The 12,506-nt window shown below is 42.3% G+C and overlaps 1 pseudogene; it reads right to left on the bottom strand.

Annotated features, from left to right (window-relative positions):
* Positions 1–5,378: 5,378 nt before the first annotated feature.
* Positions 5,379–8,068, bottom strand: LOC148009234 (uncharacterized; annotated as a pseudogene).
* Between the last annotated feature and the right edge of the window lie 4,438 nt (positions 8,069–12,506).

The raw sequence follows: 12,506 nt of genomic DNA on the forward strand, positions 1-12,506 counted from the left end.
GTGAAGGATTGAGCTTGCATCTCAGGCCATGGAGCTACCAGTGCACTTGAGAGAGGAGGGTACTTGATCGAGCATTGAGATAAGCTCACTATACTCGTAGGCTTGAGAGTGCGTACAACTATGTGAGAGGTAGCCATTAGCATTCAGCTTGAAATGCTTGAGCAATAAGCAGTCTGTGGGTCTTGGCGGTCGACCGAAAGGTCCCACATTTTGGTTCTATTGCTGAGACCAACTGATTCAAGCTTGAGTTCTTGCGTGATTCAAATTGTAACGTGTCCACTTGTTATCTTTAGGACATGTCTTAGCAGTCCATCAGAAAGGATATCTAGAAAGCTTCGCCCGGTACTCCCATGGAATGTTACGGGGTTTGCAATCTAGGACTTTCCGTGTCTGCCACGTAGCGGAAGTATTCCAGCCATTCCCACTTATGACCAACCTGAATTAGGGTTTTTCCTATTGGTCATTTCCTAATGACAACTAGCGCGAACCGGAGCGAACTACATTACGCCGAAATGCCAGGTTCGAAGCGGATTCACACTGCACTTGGTTCAAGGAGAATGGAAAACGAGAGGGATGCGAAGCTCAACCTCATTACCACAAGGCATAGTCCCATTCCGTTCCCCTAAAACAGCATAAATCGGGATCATCTATAACTTAGACTCTAGGTCAACACTCTTGCTGTATATATTCTTTGAATGATCTTCCTGCTGTCCATCTTGATTGAGAAAAGTTCCCGGCCAACCAAGACCACCCATCCGTAGGACGGACCTATGGCCACATCCATCGCACTTTCCTCAGGTTGTTTAGATATTTAATTACCTAACACATTTAGTTATACATGTATCAATCAGCTTCCTTAATTAGCCCGTTAGGTACTGGTTCCTTCACGTAATCATAGCACTTGACATAGAAAAGCAATGTCAAACAAGTTCTTTTTTAACAAGTTATCATATTTATCTTTGAAATACATAAAGTCTAGCCCGTAGGCTTATCCACAATCTGCCCGAAGGCTATCCAGCAATCCACAGGGATCACTAATCCAAGATTTCGCCCATAGACTAGTATGCGGTGTCGAAGAGTTTTCGAAAGCAAAGTCGCGACCACAGAGATCCTTGACTAATTTCAAGATAGAAGATCAATCAAGCAAGATCACGATTCAATTTGAAAGAAGGTCACCTCAATTTCAGATAATGGTCCTATAATCAGCTTGTTCAACATCAACAGCTTCAGCTTCATAAAGGAAACAAATCTTATTTATAAACTGGCTACTCAAGAATTGAAGTCCTTCACATCCCTTCTTGTGAATTCACAAAGAAACACTTTGCAGGTTGTTTGCTGATTAGTACTGTATAGGAAGCACCAACATAATCTATATGCTGAAGACTAGACTCTTGCTATACACATCGCAGCAAGTATGGGCAATGTGATCCTACAGAAGTAAAGCCTCAGTTGCAATCCCACTCTACCTTAGAGTGAGAGAGAGTCCTTGAAAATAACCAAGAAGTAAGCATTCTGCTAAAAACCATAGAACACAATTATATAGCACTAAACAACCAACCCATTAGTACTCATGATCCTCCACAATCAATCGGCTTAAGCATGAAAGCTGCTCCAATCCCATTACAGCCAAATCTTGGCAATCCTTATCTTTGCATCGAAGAAGTGAACTCAACATATCACTCTATTTGGTTAAAACTTGCAACATCTCCTTAAAAGCAGTCTGCACATGGACCATAGCAAATGAGCCTGCTTCAACATTAACACCAAGCCGTAAAGAATTAGTTGAGGTACCAGTTTAGATAACACATCCGCAAGAATAGCGAAGCCTACTCCAGCAGAAGTTCCCGTTCTTGTGAAAATGGCTGTGTTAATGCCAAACAACCTTCCTCCAGAGTCCAACAAAGGTCCACCACTATTTCCAGCATTGATAGCAGTATCTGTTTGAATGCTCCCCTCAATGACAACACCAGTTTGGTTGTAGATATCTCTGTTCAGCCCACTAACTATGTCTACATTCAGTGTGTGATCAAACCCAAATGGATTTCCTATTGCAAGGCATCGCTGTCCAACTTTCACTTTTGATGATTGTCCTACAGTAATAGGTTGTAGTAACTCAGGAAGTGCATCTATTTTCAAGACAACTAAATCTTCCGCCTTGTCAGCCCTTCATCCACTGCAATTCCCTCTGATTTTCTACGTCTTCCTTCCTCTTCCTAGCATTCGATCCTCTTCCCTTGTTTCATAGCAGGCCCGAAGAAGACAAATAATTGTTCATTTATATACTTTTTTTTCTCACTTGAAGGAAAGACCTTGTAAATCTTATGGTAGAAGAGTTCAAGGATTCGTAATTCTACTTAGGATGGGATAGATCAACCCTATGATTCTCATTAACATTTCGCATCAAGAGGTAGACATCAATGCCTCTATTGTCTGAAGTATCGTTCCTCCGTATTGCGCTGCCAATCAGAATTGTGTTGTCGAAGTAGGTAGGTGGGAGGTCCTAGCAGCTACGCAAGTTGGCTTTCCCTTCGGCTCTCTGTGGCACATTGTCATCAACTTCTAGTCTTATGGTTGCAAGTGATTCCATTCTGAGTAGAGTTCGCAATGCTCTCACCATCTGAGGCATGGTGTTATCATATATCTACCCCATATGAATCAACACACAGCTGCAATAGAATGAATAATGGGTGGGTGCTCTTGGTGGTTGCAATACCACCCCTCCTCGATCAGGCCCTATCTGCCCTGCTGGTGATTTGAAAACCTGTTGCTGTGGTATGCATTCTTGTTGTCGATGAGCGCTTTCACAATCTCAAGTCCATAGGGATCCCCCTCCTCAATCACCTTCAAAATCGTACCCCCTCCTGTAAACAGATAGTATTTGGGACTGTGCAGTGCTTCATGATACAACTTTGGATGTAAACTCTTGAACTCTTAAAGGGTATCTCCCCCTGCAAAGAACTTCTGTGCTGAGATGTTGTCAATAACCTCATCCATCTTGCTTGTTCCATGCCAGAAGTGTGGCATTAGACCCATGACAGCATTAACAAATATCGTGCTTGCTAAGTTGAGAGGCTCTTTGCAGGGATCTACCTCAAAGGACTGTGGATCCACATCCACCACAAATTTGTATTCTTTACCAGGAGCAAAATCCTTGGCTGATATCATTCGAAACTGTCCCTCTTTCCTGCATGCAAGAGTGTCCTACTCGATTAAAAATGGTAGCTCGACAATCTTCTTATGAGTCTCAGCCTGCTCAACCAAGCCTCTAGCCAGCTCAATATTTGATTCCTCTACTCCTTTGATCTTGACACCGTATTTGGCGCACAGGTAAGTGTTGTACATCACTCCTCCCAGGATCAGCTTGTCCACCTTCTTGTAGATCTCAGTGAGTGGACGAATCTTGGTATCATACTTGGCCCCCACAACTATAGCTACAAATGGTCTGCTTGGCTGTAGAATTAGCTTCACATGGCAAAGTTCATCCTGCAAGCATAAGCCTGCATATGATGGCAGTAGTCTTGCAATGTGATAAGTGGATGCATGGGACTGCCAAGAACCAAAAGCATCGTTCACGTACACATCGGCCAATCCATCCAGCTAGACAATGAAGCGATGTAGCTTCTCACCCTTATCTTTTTCACCCGCAATCAAGACACACTTGTTGTCTGGGCTCCAAGAACAACAAAGAAGGGCACCAAAATAACTTTTGCCTCAATAGATTAGCTGTTCAGTCTTAAAATCAAAACTCTGAGATAACCATCTCATCCAACGCTCACTAAATCCAAGCCATCTGCAGAGAATGCAAAGTTGTTGATAGAACCTTGGCATATGTGCCACCTTGCCAAGGGATTACTCCAACCCCCTCTCCACCATACTGTCCACGTAGAACAAAAATGCAAACACAACAACTAAGTATGTACAAAGTAATAAATGTCACACACACAACTTTTTGGTGGATTCCACACCTCAGATGCACAGCAGTACGACATCCACCCCCTCTAATCCTGCGCATCCTCCGGATGGGCCAACTACCCATGATCATTATCATCAAGATCCACGAATAGATCAATCTCTTCATTGTGTATTTTCGGTATTTCAACAAGATTATCTGTCATATCATCTGTCTCTTCTACTGGAGTTTCTTCTCGTTGCTCTTCTCTTGCAACTCTGAAGCAGCTAGACCTTTGTTTGGCATGTAGACCCACTCTCGGAATGACCGCCGTGTAGCCATCCCAAAGACCTCAAGGAAATACTCTTCTTTCAGGGCCTTGCCAATGCGAATTTTGAATAAAAAGATCAGTCACTTTTGCCCTCAAGGCGGGTGTGACAAGAGGAAGGAAATACTTACTCATAAGTCCAGCTGGTACTCCAAAAAATCCCATCTTGATCTCATACGTCTTCAAGTAAGCTGAAACATTACGGCCATCAAAAAGCTTCTTCTCATTCTCAACTACTTCAATCGCCTTAGTCGCGCTAATTGCATTTTCCTGCTCCGAATATAGTTGCCTTTGTTGAGACAACTGTTGTTGATGCAATTGCTGTTGCTGCTGCATATACAATTGTGTCTGCTGATTTTGAAGCTGCATATACATAGACATATTCTACAAAATCTGCTTTAGATCATCCGTTGAAGTACTTGAAGCAACAGTCAATGATGGAGCTGAATTAGAGGACACAACAGGAATCGTAGAAGAGGCTGAAATGGATGCTGAAGTATCTCCCATCCTGAAATTTATGCGACGCTTTCATGTCAAGTTCACCAAAGATGTCGAAGGGTTTTCGAAAGCAAAGTCGCGACCACAGAGGTCCTTGACTAATTTCAAGATAGAAGATCAATCAAGCAAGGTCATGATTCAATTTGAAAGAAGGTCACCTCAATTTCAGATAATGGTCCTATAATCAGCTTGTTCAACATCAACAGCTTCAGCTTCATAAAGGAAACAAATCTTATTTATAAACTGGCTGTTCAAGAATTGAAGTCCTTCATATCCCTTCTTGCGATTTTAGAAAGAAACACTTTGCAGGTTGTTTGCTGATTAGTACTGTATAGGAAGCACCAAGATAATGTATATGCTGAAGACTAGACTCTTGCTATACACATCGCAGCAAGTATGGGCAATGTGATTCTACATAAGTAAAGCCTCAATTGCAATCCCACTCTACCTTAGAGTGAGAGAGAGTCCTTCAAAATAACCAAGGAGTAAGCATTCTGCTGAAAACCGTAGAACACAATTATATAGCACTAAACAACCAACCCATTAATACTCATGATCCTCCACAATCAACCGGCTTAAGCATGAATACTGCTCTAGTCCCATTACAGCCAAATCTTGGCAATCCTTATCTTTGCATCGAAGAAGTGAACTCAACATATCACTCTATTTGGTTAAAACTTGCAACATCTCCTTAAAAGCAGTCTGCACATGGACCATAGCAAATGAGCCTGCTTCAACATTAACACCAGGCCGTAAAGCATCAGTTGAGGTACCAGTTTAGATACCACATCTGTAGGAATAGCGAAGCCTACTCCAGCAGAAGTTCCAGTTCTTGTGAAAATGGCTGTGTTAATGCCAAACAACCTTCCTCCAGAGTCCAACAAAGGTCCACCACTGTTTCCAGCATTGATAGTAGCATCTGTTTGAATGCGCCCCTCAATGACAACACCAGTTTGGTTGTAGATATCTCTGTTCAGCCCATTAACTATGTCTACATTCAGTGTGTGATCGAACCCAAATGGATTTCCTATTGCAAGGCATCGCTGTCCAACTTTCACTTTTGATGATTGTCCTACAGTAATAGGTTGTAGTAACTCAGGAAGTGCATCTATTTTCAAGACGGCTAAATCTTTCGCCTTGTCAGCCCTTCATCCACTGCAATTCCCTCTGATTTTCTACGTCTTCCTTCCTCTTCCTAGCATTCGATCCTCTTCGCTTGTTTCTTAGCAGGCCCGAAGAAGACAAATAATTGTTCATTTATAAACCTTTTTTTCTCACTTGAAGGAAAGACCTTGTAAATCTTGTGGTAGAAGAGTTAAAGGATTCGTAATTCTGCCTTAGGATGGGATAGATCAACCCTGTGATTCTCATTAACATTTCGCATCAAGAGGTAGACATCAATGCCTCTACTGTCTGAAGTACTGTTCCTCCGTATTGCGCTGCCAATCAGAATTGTGTTGTCGAAGTAGGTAGGTGGGAGGTCCTAGCAGCTACGCAGGTTGGCTTTCCCTTCAGCTCTCTGTGGCACATTGTCATCAACTTCCAGTCTTCTACCGTGTCTTTGTTACCAGCTTTTGCATCACTACATTGTCGTTTCTCCTCACCATTTCGACTCAACGTTCGTTATCGGCCCTCTGTACTCATTCCCTTCTGATTTCATTCAGCGTCGTCTTCCCCCCCAAAAAGCCTCCTCGTCAACTGAGAATAAATGCCCATCTATATCTGTTGAATTCGAGTAATAGAGCCCCGATCCTCTTCTCGTGATGCTTTTTTTTTCCCAGGCATTCGATCCTTCCACAATAGGCCCTCCAAAAGCGGCCCTTTTTTTTTATACCAAAAAAGCAATCCAGTCACTCCCGTTCCCTCTTCAGCCTTTCAAACTCATCTTTGGCGATTCATGACCTGCTGTTTCTACCATTAACTGGTAGCTCTCCACTAGCTTTATCTGCAAAGCAATTATTTCTAATGGCCTTGGAAGAAGCTCAACTGGCTGTCCCTTTTGAATGACTATCTGTTCAACAACTAATCTTGCCTCCTCTAAGGCATCAATCCTGTCTTCTGGAGTACTCTTCCGGCTGATAGTGTACGATCTCGTAATCCCTTCTAAACTTGTCTTACCCTCTTCTTTTGATTTACCTGCTGAAAGCAAAAGGGCTAGTTGCAAGTGATTCCATTCCAAGTAGAGTTCGCAATGCTCTCACCATCTAAGGCATGGTGTCATCATATATCTACCCCATATGAATCAACACACAGCTGTAATAGAATGAATAATGGGTGGGTACTCTTGGTGGTTGCGATACCACCCCTCCTCGATCAGGCCCTATCTGTTGCTGCTGATTTGAAAACTTGTTGTTGTGGTATGCATTCTTGTTGTCGATGAGCGCTTTCACAATCTCAAGTCCATAGGGATCCCCCTCCTCAATCACCTTCAAAACTGTAACCCCTCCTGTAAAGAGATAGTATTTGGGACTGTGCAGTGCTTCATGATACAGCTTTGGATGCAAGCTCTTGAACTCTTTAAGGGTATCTCCCCCTCCAAAGAACTTCTGAGCTGAGATGTTGTTGTCAATAACCTCATCCATCTTGCTTGTTCCATGCCAGAAGTGCAGCATTAGACCCATGACAGCATTAACAAATATCATGCTTGCTGAGCTGAGAGCCTCTTTGCAGGGATCTACCTCAAAGGACTGTGGATCCACATCCACCACAAAGTTGTATTCTTTACTAGGAGCAAAATCCTTGGCTGATATCATTCGAAACTGTCCCTCTTTCCTGCATGCAAGAGTGTCCAACTCGATTAAAAATGGTAGCTCGACAATCTTCTTATGAGTCTCATCCTGCTCAACCAAGCCTCTCGACAGCTCAATATCTGATTCCTCTACTCCTTTGATCTTGACACCGTATTTGGCGCATAGATAAGTGTTGTACATGACTCCTCCCAGGATCAGCTTGACCACCTTCTTGTAGATCTCAGTGAGTGGACCAATCTTGGTATCATACTTGGCCCCCGCAACTATAGCCACAAATGGTCTGCTTGGCTGTAGAACTAGCTTCACTTGGCAAAGTTCATCCTGCAAGCATAAGCCTGCATATGATGGCAGTAGTCTTGCAATGTGATAAGTGGATGCATGGGACTGCCAAGAACCAAAAGCATCGTTCACGTACACATTGGCCAATCCAACCAACTAGACAATGAAGCGTTGTAGCTTCTCACCCTTATCTTCTTCACCCGCAATCAAGACACACTTTCTGTCTGGGCTCCAAGAATAGCAAAGAAGGGCACCAAAATAACTTTTGCCTCGACAGATTACCTGTTCAGTCTTGAAATCAAAACTCTGAGATAACCATCTCATCCAACACTCACTAAATCCAAGCCATCTGCAGAGAATGCAAAGTTGTTGATAGAACCTTGGCATATATGCCACCTTGCCAAGGGATTACTCCAACCCCCTCTCCACTATACTGTCCACGCAGAACAAAAATGCAAACACAACAACTAAGTATGTACAAAGTAATAAATGTCACACACACAACTTTTTGGTGGATTCCACACCTCGGATGCACAGCAGTACGACAGCGGGCCTCGAGATCCAAGCCCGAGTCACGTTAGCCTCTTGTGCAGGGCCTAGAAGGCGAGGGATTTACGGCCAGAGCCCCCCTTGGCACCCAAGCATCCTCCTGTTCCAAGTAGCGCTTTAACAGAGAGACCTCTCACAGCAGGTTCGGTCCACCTTCTCGGCGAGGTTAACAACCCCCTTGGTTAGGGTCAGGTAGGTAGTCGGGGGTAACTGAAGCTGCCTCTCCCTTCAGGCCTTCAACCTAAAGCATTAGATATCCATTTATCCTTTAATTCTTTGAGCAAACAAATCAAAACAATGCTCTTAAAATTGTTTACAAGCACAAACAATTCCATTGGTCGTTATTTTTGGCCAACTGCTAAGGAGTGAATCCTTCTTTCTGAATGCATCTAGCCCTCGATCTAAGATTACTTCCGACTTGGCAAGATCTCCTATATCCTGGGTTAGGGCGTACCCTATTAACCCAACTTGATCAATACCTTAAGTTCATATGTTATTCCAATTTATTGGCTTGTCCTTTGCTTCCAAGCAATTATCTTAACCCCAGAAAGATACTATATTAGGACGATTATTCATCCTCTTTCAAGATAACTTACATGAGAGTCTGCCAATCTCACTGTGAGGAATTTGCCATTCCCTTGTGATCAAATCACAAGATCATGCGACTCTACAACTTGATGCACAAGTGTCGCATCAATTATGGGACTATTTACCCATCAAATGGAGTCACGAAACAATCTGTTCCTGATGGCATTAGGCCGACTTGTCAGTCCTAGGGTTTCGAGTTTCATCTTTTTAGCGAGAGATTCTTAGGAAAACTTTAGATTACTTCTTGAAAGTATTTCCTAGTGTCCTTACATTCTGTGAATGTGGGCAAGGATTTAGGGTATAGGAGTTTCAGTTTTTAGCAATACGTGCGACTAGGTAAATATCTTCACCGGGCTAACCCTAGTCAATTCCTTGGGATACGTTGCATTGAATTAACCCTTTTCTAAACAAGTACTCCGTGGTTTTAGGTGTTTAGGTTTATGCCAATTTAACCTATCTATTCCTGAAGATAATTACGCTATCATTTTCATAACCACATGACTTATTGTCTACGCGTAAGTTGATTTTCAAATCCTAACTTTTTGTCTTAAGATCAAGCATAGGTTAAGTTATAGCCTAATTCCAATTAATCATTCTATAACATGTGAACAAGATTCATGCTAAAACATGCAGTCTTTTACTACTTTCATTTTCGAATGAATTTGTCGTATGCAAAACTTACATACCCTTCTATTAAATTAAGTTCTTAGATCACTTGCCTAAATAAATCTTCTTCATGTAGTCCTAGCAATTTCCTACGATTGCTAATAACTTTCTTTAAGAATCATTCCAAAAAAAAATAAGATATTCAATAATGCAATATGTGGTTTATTCCTTTCATGCTTAATCGGAGTATACTTTCATAATTCCGTTTTGTAAATATGGACATTAATCTACTTTCGATTCATTGCAATACACAAAAACTACTTGCTAGAAATGCATATCAATTTTCTGCTCACATTATTTTGCTTATTTTATTGAAAGTACTAATGACCTTCATGGCTAAAGGAATACACGGATGTATTTCCTGAAGAGTTGACAGAACTCCCGCCTCAAAGAGAAGTGGATCATGAGATTAAGCTAGTACCAGGAGTTGCGCTAATTGCAAAGAGACCTTATAGGATGTCTATACCGGAAGTAATTGAGCTGAAGGAACAACTCAAGCAACTACTAGATCAGGGCTACATCCGTCCTAGCAGTTCACCATGGGGAGCTCCAGTACTGTTCCAGAAAAAGAAAGATGGAACGCTTCGACTATGTATTTCAAAGATAAATATGATAACCTATTAAAAAGGAACTTGTTTGACATTGCTTTTCTATGTCAAGTGCTATGATTATGTGAAGGAACCAGTACCTAACGGGCTAATTAAGGAAGCTAATTGATATATGTCCAACTAAATGTGTTAGGTAATTAAATAACTAAACAACCTGAGGAAATTGCGGTGGATGTGGCCATAGGTCCGTCCTACGGATGGGTGGTCCCGGTTGGTCGGGAACTTTTCTCAATCAAGATGGTCAGCAGGAAGATCATTCAAAGAATACGAACAGTAAGAGCGTTGACCTAGAGTCTAAGTTATAGATGATCCTGATTTACGCTGTTTTAGGGAAACAGAATGGGACTATGCCTTATGGCAGAGAGGTTGAGCTTCGCATCCCTCTCGTTTCCCATTCTCCTTGAACCAAGTGCAGCGTGAATCCGCTTCGAACCTGGTGTTTCTACTTAAAGTAGTTCGCTCGGGTTCGATGCTAGTTGCCGTTAGGAAATGACCAATAGGGAAAACCCTAATTCAGGTTGGTACTAAGTGGGAACGGCCGGAATACTTCTGCTATGTGGCAGACACAGAAAGTCCTAGATCACAAACCTTGTAACATTCCATTGGAGTGTCGGGCGGAGCTTTCTAGATATCCTTTCCGATGGACTACTAAGACGGGTCCTGAAGATAACAAATGGACATGTTACACAAATTAAATGATGAAGTAGGAGTTCAACTTTGAAATGGTGCTTGGTTTTAGGCAGGACGCAAGGGAGTCGAAGGCCATTGGATCTCTTTTGCGGGTTACTTTAGGTGCAAGAAGCTTTCTATGCATCGGTTAGAATAGGAGTTGTCTATTTTGTATCAGATTTGAGGCATTAAGGTTTGGGAAATAAGGAAAAAGAGAAAAAAGATAACTCTTTGGATAACCAGGGAACAAGGAAACATGGGAAGAAAGAAATCAATTTTTTTCATATTGAGGGAGAATAAAGATGTAAGGGGAGAATGAGAGAGCACTAAAGGGGAGACAAGGGAGAGAGAGAGCTCATTTGCATTCAAGGAGTTCACAAAGATAGCTTTTGAGAGAGAGACAAAGAGTTACAAGTTGCAGATTGCATTGCCACAATCCTCGATTTGATGCATTTGGCCCTACTACCAAGTACTCTAAGTATCCTTGTTGCAACCTAGTATATTTTTTCTAGAATCGCCATAGCATTAATAAGCATGATTTGAATGCAATAGAAGAATTTTTGTGCCATTCGACGACTTTTGTGCACCACTCGAATGGCGAGTGTAGCCCTCAGACGGCAGTCCCTTAGACGTTTGAGCCACTTAGTATCCATTTGGACAACTTGACCTCCAATGGCCACACTCAAACGAGACAACTAGGACTCCAATGGCCGACTACTGCAACTCGGTCTAAGACAGCCACCCCTTGAACACTCGGCGGACCAGTACTCCAAGTCCAAGTCCAATGACTGCTCATATGTCCAAGTGTGGGACTCGGACCAGGTAACCAAAATCTTATTTGACTGAGATTTTCAACTTTTCACAGTCCTAACTAACAACTGATCCCAAACCTATAAACGAGCCCATAGAAGTGTTTGCAATTGGAAAAGAAGGGACCTTTGCCTAGTAGTCCTCCATAGGAAACCCAAAAAACCGGGCCTTTGGCCACTGCTAAACTGATTATAGATCCAAAGCTATCTCATAGGGCTGGATGTCCAACAAACCCCTTGTAGCGGCTGTTAAGAAGTCAGGCTCAACTAGTTAAGAGTAGTCAACACCACTTCTTCCAACCACATCAAGAGAAGGAACAGATCAAAGTAGTTGACTTCTTAAAAGTCATGCTCGACAATGTAGGCACGTAAGCATGTATGGAAACTCAAAATCTTGATTTTGCGCAGTGCACATCATGATGCATTACTAGAGCATAAGTGTTGCACAATTATGAACGGATGGATGAACAAGGAACACACTAATGGAAATTAACCTAAAAACAAATCCACCAATAGGAGTATAACCTAGGAATCAGAAGGAAACTAGAAAACCAAGACCAAAGACATGGAGAGGACCAAACCACCACATCACCAAGTGAAGGAAAGGCTCACCAAGATTAGGGATACATCCCTATAGGTGACATATTTGACCTTATGAATGCATTAATGGATCAACAAGCAACCACCATGGTAGGTACTAGCTCAAATGAGAATAGTTTAGACCTGGACCTTGACCTTAATATGGCCGAGAAAACCAATGACATCTAGCACCTTGTCACACAATATGACTAGCAAACGAGGATAGAGCACCATGGAAGATTGATGGCATACATTGTAGTGGTGAGGAAGAGAGGAGACTGGCAAGGATGGCAT

The sequence above is a fragment of the Lygodium microphyllum genome, unplaced genomic scaffold (assembly GCF_053477565.2).
Source record: "Lygodium microphyllum isolate KBCC unplaced genomic scaffold, Lygodium_microphyllum_v1.1.10 scaffold_32, whole genome shotgun sequence".
In the NCBI taxonomy this organism is placed as follows: Eukaryota; Viridiplantae; Streptophyta; class Polypodiopsida; order Schizaeales; family Lygodiaceae; genus Lygodium; species Lygodium microphyllum.